A 12,067-nucleotide genomic window follows, 5' to 3' on the forward strand; every position below is an offset into this window, starting at 1 on the left:
TGTGATCCATTTCTTCTTTCAGCATCATAGAGGTCTTGCTAATAAATTAACACCGACTGATGGCTTGTTGAATTTCAAGTGTCATACACATATCGCAAGCTCCAAAACTATTGCTGAGCCAATAGCAGACACCTCTGGTTATCAGAAAGCTCCCTGTTTTAGTAACTATGTTAACTTGAACTGGAGTTGACCTCGTCTAAAAAATAAGCCTGACATTACTTGGGTGTAATCTCGCAGGTGGCATTGGAACAACAGTACAGTGAGTCCTTTGAGTATGTGAAGGTTCGTTCTGCTTAACAACCTCTCATTATGCATACACAATGTGCCTTAAAATAGACATAAAACCAGCAAAAGAATATATTTAGACAGGCAGGAAACATTTTCCAAAAGTAGGAAATATAATAATAATAATAATAATAATAATAATAATAATAATAATAATAATATCAATCATATCAACCACGGAGGAAAAGGCACATGGTGTGAGTCTTTTTAGAAACAGACAGGCTCCAAACCAAGGAAAGATGAAAAGTAAATCTGTTTTTGGAAATGCACCGAGTTAGATAACCTGTCAGATCAAATCAGCCTTTAAACTCCACATCTCTGTGATTACGAGAGAATACAGAGGGCAGCATCTTTTTAAGGACAGCTAAAATAAGAGTGCAGATTGGATCTGTTACTCGATTTGAACCTTTCTGTTAACAAAACTCTCCACTGTCAAAAAGCTGTCAAGGGAGTTCCTGTATTCAAACAGACAGCAATTTAAACATATCAGTAACCAGGGAACTTAGAAATATTAAAACAAGGAATATGTTTTAAGTCTATTTAGCTACTTGGGGGTGGTAAGTGTCTGCTCTTATTAAAATCTTACCACTGTTTCTCCAAACTGTCAAAATTGGAAATCTGTTGACTGATGCCGCCAAGATAACTATGGCCAGCAAAATGCCTGGTGCTGGAGGTGATAGGTTTGTTACAGTTGACACCCTTGGTGGCCTTTTTAGTGCTTTAAAGAAAATGTTCTAAATTAGAATATCCTTGACATGAAGCCCACATTGCCATGTGAAACTATTTGAAATGTGTGCAAAGCACCTCTCCGGCACTGCTGTTCTGATCCTTGGATGGTTTACATGCACATTTTAGGCTGTTGCAAATCGTTACAAATGGTTGCTGAGGGCATGAGGCCCATGGTTTCTATTTAAATGGCTGCGTGTGTGGTGTTTTAAAAGTAATGTGCAACAGAAGCGTAACTTTAAAAAAAATGGGGGATTTGGAGTTGAAAGAAACTGCAAGCCGAGAGCGACATGCAGAAATGAATATCTGTGCATGCATAGTAGTTATTCTGTTATATAATAAACATTTTCATGATGTGGTTGAAGAGCAAGGGGTTAAAAAGTCCTTCAGTGCAACCCTAAGCATTGGGTTCAGTGGGGTTTATTCTTAGGAAAACATGCATAGGATTGCAGCGTTAGCCATGCTCTTCCACCAGCCTTTGTGGAATTTGAAATAACAGACCTAGGCGGAATCCAGACACAGACACACAGACACACACACACACTCACACACCACTGTGAAAATGCCTTTAAAAAAAAAACATTTTGAAAAATACATGGAATTTGCCATAAGCTCATCATCGCCATCTGGTGACACATTTGTATCATGCATTTAAAACGCACTTAAAATATTATGTTTGCCCCTGTAGAGCTGAGTCCCTAGCCTGTCTAGTAGCGAGGAAGCTGACTTCAAAACTTTTCCTGGTGTTTCTAAACCTTTTCAGTTGCTTCCCCCAACACTACAGAGCAATCTAGGGAGGTGGGAGTCATGGAGTCCCATTGTGACTCCAGCCATCAGGTCCAAAAAGAGTTGTAGTCCAACAACATCTGAATAGCACCAGGTTGGCTACTTCTGCTATAGAATCACCCACAGGACTTGCCAGCTCTTGCTTCACAAAGAAAACCAGCTCCCAAGTATGTATTATACCTGGATATTAGGGCAGCCAGAAGCAAAAGAGGAAACAGTTCCTGCACCTTTAATAGTCATGCAAAAGAAGAAATTTCAGCAAGTGGAATTGTCATGCAAGCTGAAATTCTTTATTCTATGCACTTATTAAAGGAGCAGGAGCCTTGTGCTATTTTCCACCTTGTTATCCTCCTGGATAAGGGACGCTGGTGGCGCTGTGGGTTTAACCACAGAGCCTAGGACTTGCCGATCAGAAGGTCGGCGGTTCGAATCCCCACGATGGGGTGAGCTCCTGTTGCTCGGTCCCTGCTCCTGCCAACCTAGCAGTTCAAAAGCACATCAAAGTGGAAGTAGATAAATAGGTACCGCTCCGGCGGCATTTCCGTGCGCTGCTCTGGTTTGCCAGAAGCGGCTTAGTCATGCTGGCCACATGACCCAGAAGCTGTATGCCGGCTCCCTCGGCCAATAAAGCGAGATGAGCACCGCAACCCCAGAGTCAGTCACGACTGGACCTAATGGTCAGAGGTCCCTTTACCTTTTATCCTACTGGATATTGGAGTGCATACATTTCTCCAATGAAAATAGGGATGTCCTGTTCTGTTGTTGTTGTTGTTGTTATCATTTATACCGTGCTAATCTGACTAGGTTGCCCCAGCCACTCTGGGCAGCTTCCAACATATATAAAAACCTAATAAAACATTAAACTTTTTTTAAAAAAAAATACCTTCCCTATACTGAGCTGCCTTCAGACTGTTTGGGGGTCAAATAACTCCATACTCTCCAACATTTCTCTGATGAAAAATAGGGACGTCCTAAGGAAAATCAGGGCATTTTGGGATCAAATCAGAAATCATTATAGCTTCTGTATATCTGGGACTGTCCCTGGAAAATAGGGACATTTGGAGACATTGAGAATGGTCTGAGGAGCAGGATCACAGCCTTATTTCAGCTGCAGGAGTGGCTAGCTTTGCTCAGATTCCTTCCAGCCGAAGGAGTCGTGCTTGTCTTTTGAATTTCAATTGGACACTCTTACACGAAGTCCAGTTTTTGTTGTTGCCCAAGCTGATTTTCATCAGATTTATGCAAGGCCCCTGGGGATTTTATTGGCAAAGCACCATTAACTGCTGCACATTTCGTTTAAGTAGGCAACTCTTTGTTACCTCAGTGTCCCAGGATACTAGACACACAAAGGCAAGAGGACCCTGGAGGCCCATTAAGCTGATTCCATTTACCTCACGGCTGTCTTTCGGCACATTTGTTCCATCAGGAAGTGCTTCTGCGTCGGAGCTCTGGTCCAGCTTTGTTTGTTTGTGTTTACAGTACACAGGGCGGCACATAAACAAAGGGAAGTCGGGCTCACTTTCTGTCTCTGCAAAACCTTAGTTAAACATCAGGGAACAGAAGTGTGGTCCGTCCTTTTATTTATTTGTGGTTCTTTTAAGTGATGTCCAGAGACCTACATTTCATGGTTGTTTGAAAGTTTATATAACAGTGGGAAGCTGTTAAACAGCAGTTTACCTTCACTTTTTCTTTAACGTGTAAAAGGTTTAGGGTTAGCACTCGTTTTGCCGTATTTTTTCAGGCACTGCTTAACGCTTCACAGTTTAGTTTGTCCCCACCCCCATCTTTTGGATATTGTGTTTCATATAAGTAAGTACAGAGAACTAACATTTAGTCAAGTCGAATGGCGTTCTTAGCCATTCCGCTTCAAAGCTCTGGTGAAAATAAAAGAAAGAGTCAAATTTTCAGGCTGCTTTTGGAAACACACTTACTGCAGAGTAAATCCCACTGAAGTCAGTGGGACTTTCATCCAAGTAAACATTCTTGGGACTGGGCTGTTAAGCCTTCTCAAACAATTCCTAAAAGAACACACATTTCTACCCCAACATTTGCAAAATATTCTGCCATCATTTTAATATGTTACGCCTCACATGAATAATTCATGTTTGCTTTGTTTTAGAAAATGTTTTCAATTATAGACCAAAACAAGTTTAGAATATTTGCTATTTAATTGCTCCCACACAAAAAGGTCGACCCAGATCTTTAAAAAGTGTTGCATTTTCCAAAACACCTCCAGGTACTCTCCAATGACAGTAGGCTTTGAATATTGTTTCCCCCCCCCTCTCCTATCTGTATCTAAAAATGGGAACATTAAATATTCTAAATGACTAGTTGGCCCAATAAAATGTTTAATTTCACCTCTCCTTTGGTTACTGAACTGCAATCTCACATTTTATAAGATTTCCTTTTAGGCTTTCTGTATTATTTTAACAGTAACATTTTTTCCCTCTCTGTAACATTCTGTGTATTCTTCTCAGAACAGAAAGTTATCTCTAAGAATAAAATGTTAAAAGTCAAGTATTTATTCCATCCAGGCGTTTGAAGTTCCAGCTCATCAGGTCATTTTTAAGGCTTTGCCAAGGAGATTTTGCTCAGCATTTCTTATAGGCTTCTAGCTAATAAAAAACATATTAATGATGATTAAGCAGTGGTCAAAAATGTAATATCTTCTTTCAGTACGTAAACTAGTCCCCCAACCCTACCCACAGATTATGAAACATGTTTTGTCCTTGTCCATCCAGCATGAAACAAATTACTAGGAAGGGCTTTTTCCCCCAAGTGGGATATCAGAAACAGTAAGTAAAATAAAATCCAGCAATTTTGTTGCATAAGAAATAAGGGATATTATACTAAGGCAATTAAGACTTCAAAGTGATAGTTTTCTTTGCATTCTATACTTACCTATACACATTTATCATTCCACTTAGTTGGACTTCTTTCCGAGTTAAATTGACTTCAGTGTTAAGTGTGTATATGGAAGGGATACATAGCAGGTATAGGTGTTGTAATACATAGATTAACCATAGATAGGGAGACAAAACAGCAAACAAACTCCGGTGGTTCATGTTGTCTCATGACTTGATACATCAATTCACAGGAACCAGAAGTGGAGAACTCTCTGAAAATGAGATTTATTTCAAGTTTTAGAATTTCTCTACAAATGGGTTAGTACAGGATATAACTGTAATAATACCAAGCACACATCCTTTAATCTGTCTAAAAATTGACCTGAACATTAGTGAAAGCTGTTACTCTTCATAGCACAATGTTTTACTTGAGACAGCTTTTGAAAACAGTGTTGCGATACCCTGAAGTGACACTTACCTTTGTACTAAAGCCATGGTTTGGCTCAGCATGACATGCAAACCAAGTTATATTATGAGCTGAAATCCTGTTTTCCAGACCATGGGTGAGTCATGCAAAATTAATTTGACATTTCCAATCTGGTTATTTCCTACGGAGTATATATGAAGTGTGAATCTTGAAGTTAAACGTTCACAGAATTGCTCTGTTAAGGAGGGAAGACGTCCGCTATCTTTGCTACCTATCATTTATTTCAAGAAATGTCTTCTCAGTTAAAAATAAAAACTCTGACAATTCAATTTACCATTTCTGTCTATGTTTGACTATTAAATTATGAGATATATTGAAATATTGCAATGGCTTGGAGCTCCCCCTTTAGTTCATTTCCATTTTTTTTGGGGGGGGGGGATATTGTATTTAACAATATCTTAAAATTCTGAAGTCTGAAACTAATGCTATGGGCACTAAACCTCACAAAACCTTCTGCATCAATTATAGAAAACCAACGAAAGTGCATTGAATATATACATATGCAGCAATTTCCCCTAAATGTTATATGTTATTTTCCTCATCATAGCACTAAATATACCAGGCATGTGACAGCTAAAACAAGTTTGCAAACTAAAAGAAGATTACCATGTTGTGAAATTCCAGGTCGAGCTTCTGTAAGATTTAGCAGTTCTCTAAACTGCAGAAATCAAATCAGATGCCAGTCACAACCGATAAAAAAAAAATGGCACTTGTGGATCATCTGTATCATACAATCTTAATCTTAACCAACAGCTTTCCCCATTTACAAATTCCTATAACTACCTTTTTCTTCTTTAAAGAACTGGAGGACTGGTGTGTGTTTTTTCCAGTTGTTGAATTGGTTATCGGTTGTTCCTAAGAAAATCCCAAAAACATTGGGAATATTAGAATGTATTCTCTGGATCACAAAACCTTAATTAACATATTCCCTTAATGCAGTGAACCCTGAAGCAGTTGCCAAGGCACCATTTAAATAAAAGTCCCACCTCTCTTGCTCAGGCAAAGCTTGTTTGGAAGTTTCTCAAACCAGCTCCTTTCCCCCCATTTTGCCATCCTATTTCCCTGCTTCCTAGCCCAAGTCTTTTGGCCAGATGGCAGGTGTGCGTGTGCATGTTGTTTTAAAGTGTGCCTTGGATGTGAGACAGTTGGTAAGCACTACCTTAATGTTTTGCTTATTGATGAATAGAACAATCCTATGCTGGTTTGTTGGAAAACAAGTTCCAGTAAGTTCAATGGGTCTTACTCTAGGACAGGGGTCCTCAAACTAAGCTCAATGTCTTCTTTCTGTTGACTGATAATCTTCTGGGCTGAGGGTAACAGGACCTGAAGTCTATAGTGCAGGATACCAACAGCCTAGAAAGTCACCCCAGGGGTCCCAGAGCATTGGACGGTCATCTCCAAGCCATGCCAAGGGACAAGTGCTTTGGGTATATAATAATATTATAATAATAATTTATTATTTATACCCCACCCATCTGGCTGAGTTTCCCTAGCCACTCTGGGCAGCTTCCAATCGAGTGTTAAAAACAATAAAGCATTAAATATTAAAAACTTCCCTAAACAGGGCTGCCTTCTCATGTCTTTTAAAGATAAGATAGCTGCTTATTTCCTTCACATCTGAAGGGAGGGTGTTCCACATGGCGGGTGCCACTACCGAGAAGGCCCTCTGTCTGGTTCCCTGTAACCTCACTTCTCACAATGAGGGAACTGCCAGAAGGCCCTCAGAGCTGGATCTCAGTGTCCGGGCTGAACGATGGGGGTGGAGATGCTCTTTCAGGTATACAGGACTGAGGCCATTTAGGGCTTTAAAGGTCAGCACCAACACTTTGAATTGTGCTCAGAAACTTACTGGGAGCCAATGCAGACCTCTCAGGACCGGTGTTATGTGGTCCCGGCAGTCACTCGCAGTCACCAGTCTAGCTGCCGCATTCTGGATTAATTGCAGTTTCTGGGTCACCTTCAAAGGTAGCCCCACATAGAGCGCATTGCAGTAGTCCAAGCGGGAGATAACTAGAGCTTGCACCACTCTGGTAAGGCAGTCCGCAGGCAGGTAGGGTCTTAAGGGGGAGCTGGAGTTAGTGGTTTGGCATGGAGGGCAGCTATTCAAAGCAGGGGAATTAAACCTCCCCCTGGGCTCCCCTTCTGGGGGTCCTTTGGGTGCTTCCCAGCACAACTTGCAGGCCCCACCAACAGTCTGGCCCCCAACAGTGTCTGAGGAACAGTGAACCGGCCCCCTGTTTAAAAAGTTTGAGGGGCCCTGCTCTAGGAAGTACGCTTAGGTTTGCAGCCTTAGCTCTAATGTTAAAATATTTAACTGTCTGCTTCCGTAAATATGAAGTAGCACATCAGGGAAGTTCAGGGAAGTTTTGAATGGATGATGTTGTATTGTGTTTTTAATATTTTGTTGGGAGCCGTCTGGAGTGGCTGGGACATCCCAGTCAGATGGGCGGCATGTTGTTGTTGTTGTTGTTGTTGTTGTTGTCGTCGTCGTCATCTTGGAATGTGGTGGTTGTTTAATATTGTGAGTGATCTCAGGGGGCAGAGAAGTGATCTGTTAATATTACAAATAACCAAAGACAGAAATAATGACAGGAATATCGCTTTTTCTATTAAAAAATAATAATTAACATGTTGGTTAGAAGAAAAGTCCAGCAGAAACATGCAATTCAGCAACATCTTTACATTTCTGTCACTGGTATATGGATAGCTTGCAGCTGAGCTCTCATATGTTTAGCATTGCTGCCTGCGTGCCTTTAAAAATTCAGCAGATAGACTGCTGAAACACAGAAACACATTCTGCCTGACCATTTTTTATTTTGTAGCTTAGGGATCTAGATTTTAACTCACCAATGCTGCAGAATTTGGTAGCTAAACAAGTTGGTTGGGGGGGTTGAGAGAGGGGTGTCGCTCACCAATTCTTCTCCCAAGTGTGCTCTTGTTTACTTCACGTGTGGTCAAATGGCGCCTCCTACCTGCCTTTCAAAACAAAGTTTGAAATTATCCAGAATTTCTCCTGCAATCCCTAAGAAAGATTCCTGACATCCAAGCTACCCTTACTACCGTTTGTTTTTGCTTCATGAGTCCTCAGTTTCTTCCTTTCCCCTCCCCCTTAAGCATTATATTCATAGGTTGGACACAACATCCCCTAATACAAAAGAAAGGGGGGAAACCCAACCATTTTACAACACAAAATCAGAACACGAAGTGTCTGAAGCAGTCCTCGCCAAAAGTTATTTCCTTCTTTTGTTGTATGAGATACCCATCTCTACCCATAGTCAGGATTTGATGCTCATCGCCTCCTACATTCTGAACAAAGGAGAGATGGACAGAGCTTCTCTCTGCAAGCAAACATGGTGGTGGATAATGTAGTTGCCTCCCCGCACCCCCATTGATGATATGGTTGGTGTTAGTCAGCGATGCCTGCACTATTTTGTGGTTCTGTTGTTTTTCACCTGCTCTTTTCAATGCAGTGGCCATTTTATATATAAATATTTAAAAACAAAAACATTTAGGTACTGCTAACTTTAGGCGCTGTGGTCTAAACCACTGAGACTAGGGCTTGCTGATCAGAAGGTCTGAAGTTTGAATCCCCACGACGGGGTGAACGCCCGTTGTTCAGTCCCTGCTCCTGCCCACCTAGCAGTTCAAAAGCATATCACATGCAAGTAGATAAATAGGTACCACTCTGGCAGGAAGGTAAAAGGCATTTCCTTGTGCTGCTCTGGTTCGCCAGAAGCGGCTTAGTCATGCTGGCCACATGACCCGGAAAAACTGTCTGCGGACAAATGTCAATTCCCTTGGCCTATAGAGTGAGATGAGCGCGCAACCCCAGAGTCGTCCGCAACTGGACCTAACGGTCAGGGGTACCTTTAGCTTTACCTTTAACTCATAAAAATTAGAGTGGTTCACAGCAATATGTGTGCACAATACAACATAAAGCACCATTTTTAAAAAGTAGAAAATAATAATTAAAATGACTCACTAATCAAAGTTTTAAACATCTGCATAGGTACTGATTACCTCGAAAAGGTGCAGAACACTGTAAACAATTAAAAACATTGGCAGGATTTTAACAACACTTGTGATGTAACAAGAACTATGGTATAAAGTGAATATTAAAGATAAATAGAGAACTTTATAGGATGCAGGTGGGAAAAGATTAATAATGGAACAAATGGAAGGGTGGAGGGAAGTCTAAAGATTCAGAAAATCCTATATTTTTATGATTATGTTTGATGTTTGAATGTAAATGTTAAATGTAAATACGAATAAAAGATTTTTACAAAAATAGAGAGAGAGAATATCTCAGAAAGGTACTCAAGAGCCACTTGAAAGTCAGAATTGAGGGTGACTCCAAATCTCTGCCAGAAGAGTGTTCCACACTATGGAGCTGGTGACACTAAATGTCTGACTTCTAATTGAGGCCAGTTGGGACCCTGCAAGATAGGGAACAACTGTAACACTATGCACATTCCCACAAGTTAGTTTGCATTATGCCACATTCCCATGGCAGCCATCCATGGCAGCCATTTTTTTATGGCATGCTCCCCTCATGGCAGCCATTTTGTGACTGGAACCCACGGCACTTCCTCAAAATTCCAAATGTGCCCACTGGTCCACAAAAGGCTGGCGACCCCTGACCTAGCCAATTAGAAGACCTCTAGCCATCCTGGATGAATTCTTAGCCAGAAACGAAAGTAAATTATTTTAGCCAGAAACAAAAGTAAGACGATGGCTTCCGGGTATATCCAGGAAGAAGGAAATCCATTACTTTTCCCAATTTAAGAGTACAATCTTATGCACTGTTAAGTACTGTTCAGATATGTGGAGCTATGGGTTTCAAATACATAAAGTGACCAATGCAGGCAGTGAAGGATTTCACCTCAAGCAGTAAAATGTGATGTGCACCCTCTGGACCTATAAGAACATATGGAACTATCCCTGCCCCCCTTGATGCTTGGTATGGGCAACAGCCATTTTCATTCCATGGGCACCTTTATAAAAACAGAAAGAGCATCTCATTGTCCTCCTGTATCTCATTTTTAGTGTTGTTTCTTTGGCTGCACCACAAACATGCTACTTATTACCCACCAAATCGCACACCCTGCCTGCAATTCCCAATTTAAAAAGGACCTTGGAACTTATCAACCTGTAACATGTGCCCATTTATCTAGGAGTAAGCACTACTGAACACAATGAGACTTACATCTAAGAGGACAGATTTGTTGTTGTTTAGTCGTTTAGTCGTGTCCGACTCTTCGTGACCCCATGGACCAGAGCACGTCAGGCACTCCTGTCTTCCACTGCCTCCCGCAGTTTGGTCAGACTCATGCTGGTAGCTTCGAGAACACTATCCAACCATCTTGTCCTCTGTCGTTCCCTTCTCCTTGTGCCCTTCATCTTTCCCAACATCAGGGTCTTTTCCAGGGAGTCTTCTCTTCTCATGAGGTGGCCAAAGTATTGGAGCCTCAGCTTCAGGATCTGTCCTTCCAGTGAGCACTCAGGGCTGATTTCTTTAAGAGTGGAGAGGTTTGATCTTCTTGCAGTCCATGGGACTCTCAAGAGTTTCCTCCAGCACCATAATTCAAAAGCACCAATTCTTCGGCGATCAGCCTTCTTTATGGTCCAGCTCTCACTTCCATACATCACTACTGGGAAAACCATAGCTTTAACTATACAGACCTTTGTTGGCATGGTGATGTCTCTGCTTTTTAAGATGCTATCTAGGTTTGTCATTGCTTTTCTTCAAAGAAGCATGTGCCTTTTAATTTTGTGACTGGTGTCACCATCTGCAGTGATCATGGAGCCCAAGAAAGTAAAATCTCTCACTGCCTCCATTTCTTCCCCTTCTATTTGCCAGGAGAGGACAGATTTAGGTTTGCTCTTTTAATTTGGAAGCTGCTTTAGGGGCCCTTTTTAGAACCCAAAGGGAAGGCATACATTCTCTCTCCTCTGTTTTCTGGTTTAATTTTTGAATATTCTGATTTCTTTGTATCCATTGTCCCCTTAAAAAACCCCCAAAACCTCTTTACCTTAGGTATGGCTGTGTCTCTTTTAGCTATCCTACAGCATATGAGAAAGGTTGTTATTAACAATAATCACTTTGGTATTTTCTTTTTATATTGGAAACCGGATAAATAACTTAACCAGTGCTTTTATCTTTAAGGTGTTGAGGTAATATTTTATAGTCTGGCTGGCTGGAGCTTTAGATCCCTTTTCTACACACACACACACACACACACACACACACACACACACACACTTTGGTCATGATGGAAGTGAAAGAGAACAGAATCGACGCCCATCACTGTTTCGTTCTCAGCTGCACCAGCCACATGTTCCCTTTTACTCATTTCTGGTCCAGCTCTCATGTCACCTGTTGGAAGAAAACAATCAGGCTGCCTTTGTAATGACAGGTCACGTCTTTGAAGCCATTTGAATTGCAGCTTCTTACCTTAGGCCTGTGCCAGAAGCCCCCATTCAGACCAGTCGGCAGGCATCAGTAGCTGGCTTTCCTATACTCCAAAGCTTCAAATTAAATTGCTGTTGAGGCTCCGTGACATAAATTAAGAACAGAAAAACCAGTTTCAGGCTCCCAGCTCTGAAGGAATCAGCAAACGGTTTCTGGTTTTTGGCAGCCTGCTGTTTGCAACTTAGGGGGAGGGGGAGAGGGGGAAGTGGTAGCAAAGCGAACCACACATCCACCTTGTGTTTTATAACCCCCGTACAGACTAAGACATCTTGTAGGCACATGCCTGAATATTATTATTGGTGGCTCAGCTCCCGCAACTATGGCACAGCCCTCGAGCGCCAGCTGCCCCAAGGGGCTGCTTGAAAAGTAGCAAGAGATGTCAGCTAATGGAATTTTGACTGCAGCTAATAATACCTGGATTTCGAGTTTGGCTGCAGACCTGCCAAGGTGCCAGTGAAGTCAGCT

General features: G+C 41.5%; 1 long non-coding RNA gene across 2 annotated transcripts in view; it reads right to left on the bottom strand.

Annotated features, from left to right (window-relative positions):
- Positions 1 to 11,797, bottom strand: part of LOC309367354 — a 34,465-nt gene extending 22,668 nt beyond the window's left edge. For both annotated transcript variants that reach the window (XR_014167074.1, XR_014167075.1), the window contains exons 1-3: positions 11,585 to 11,797; positions 7,978 to 8,106; positions 4,699 to 4,915 (exon numbers count right to left, since the gene is read on the bottom strand). This is a non-coding gene — a long non-coding RNA (uncharacterized lncRNA). The remainder of the gene's footprint in view (positions 1 to 4,698; positions 4,916 to 7,977; positions 8,107 to 11,584) is intronic.
- Positions 11,798 to 12,067: the final 270 nt, after the last annotated feature.

This window comes from Podarcis melisellensis (genome assembly GCF_964234715.1).
Source record: "Podarcis melisellensis genome assembly, chromosome: 3".
NCBI classification, from domain to species: Eukaryota; Metazoa; Chordata; class Lepidosauria; order Squamata; family Lacertidae; genus Podarcis; species Podarcis melisellensis.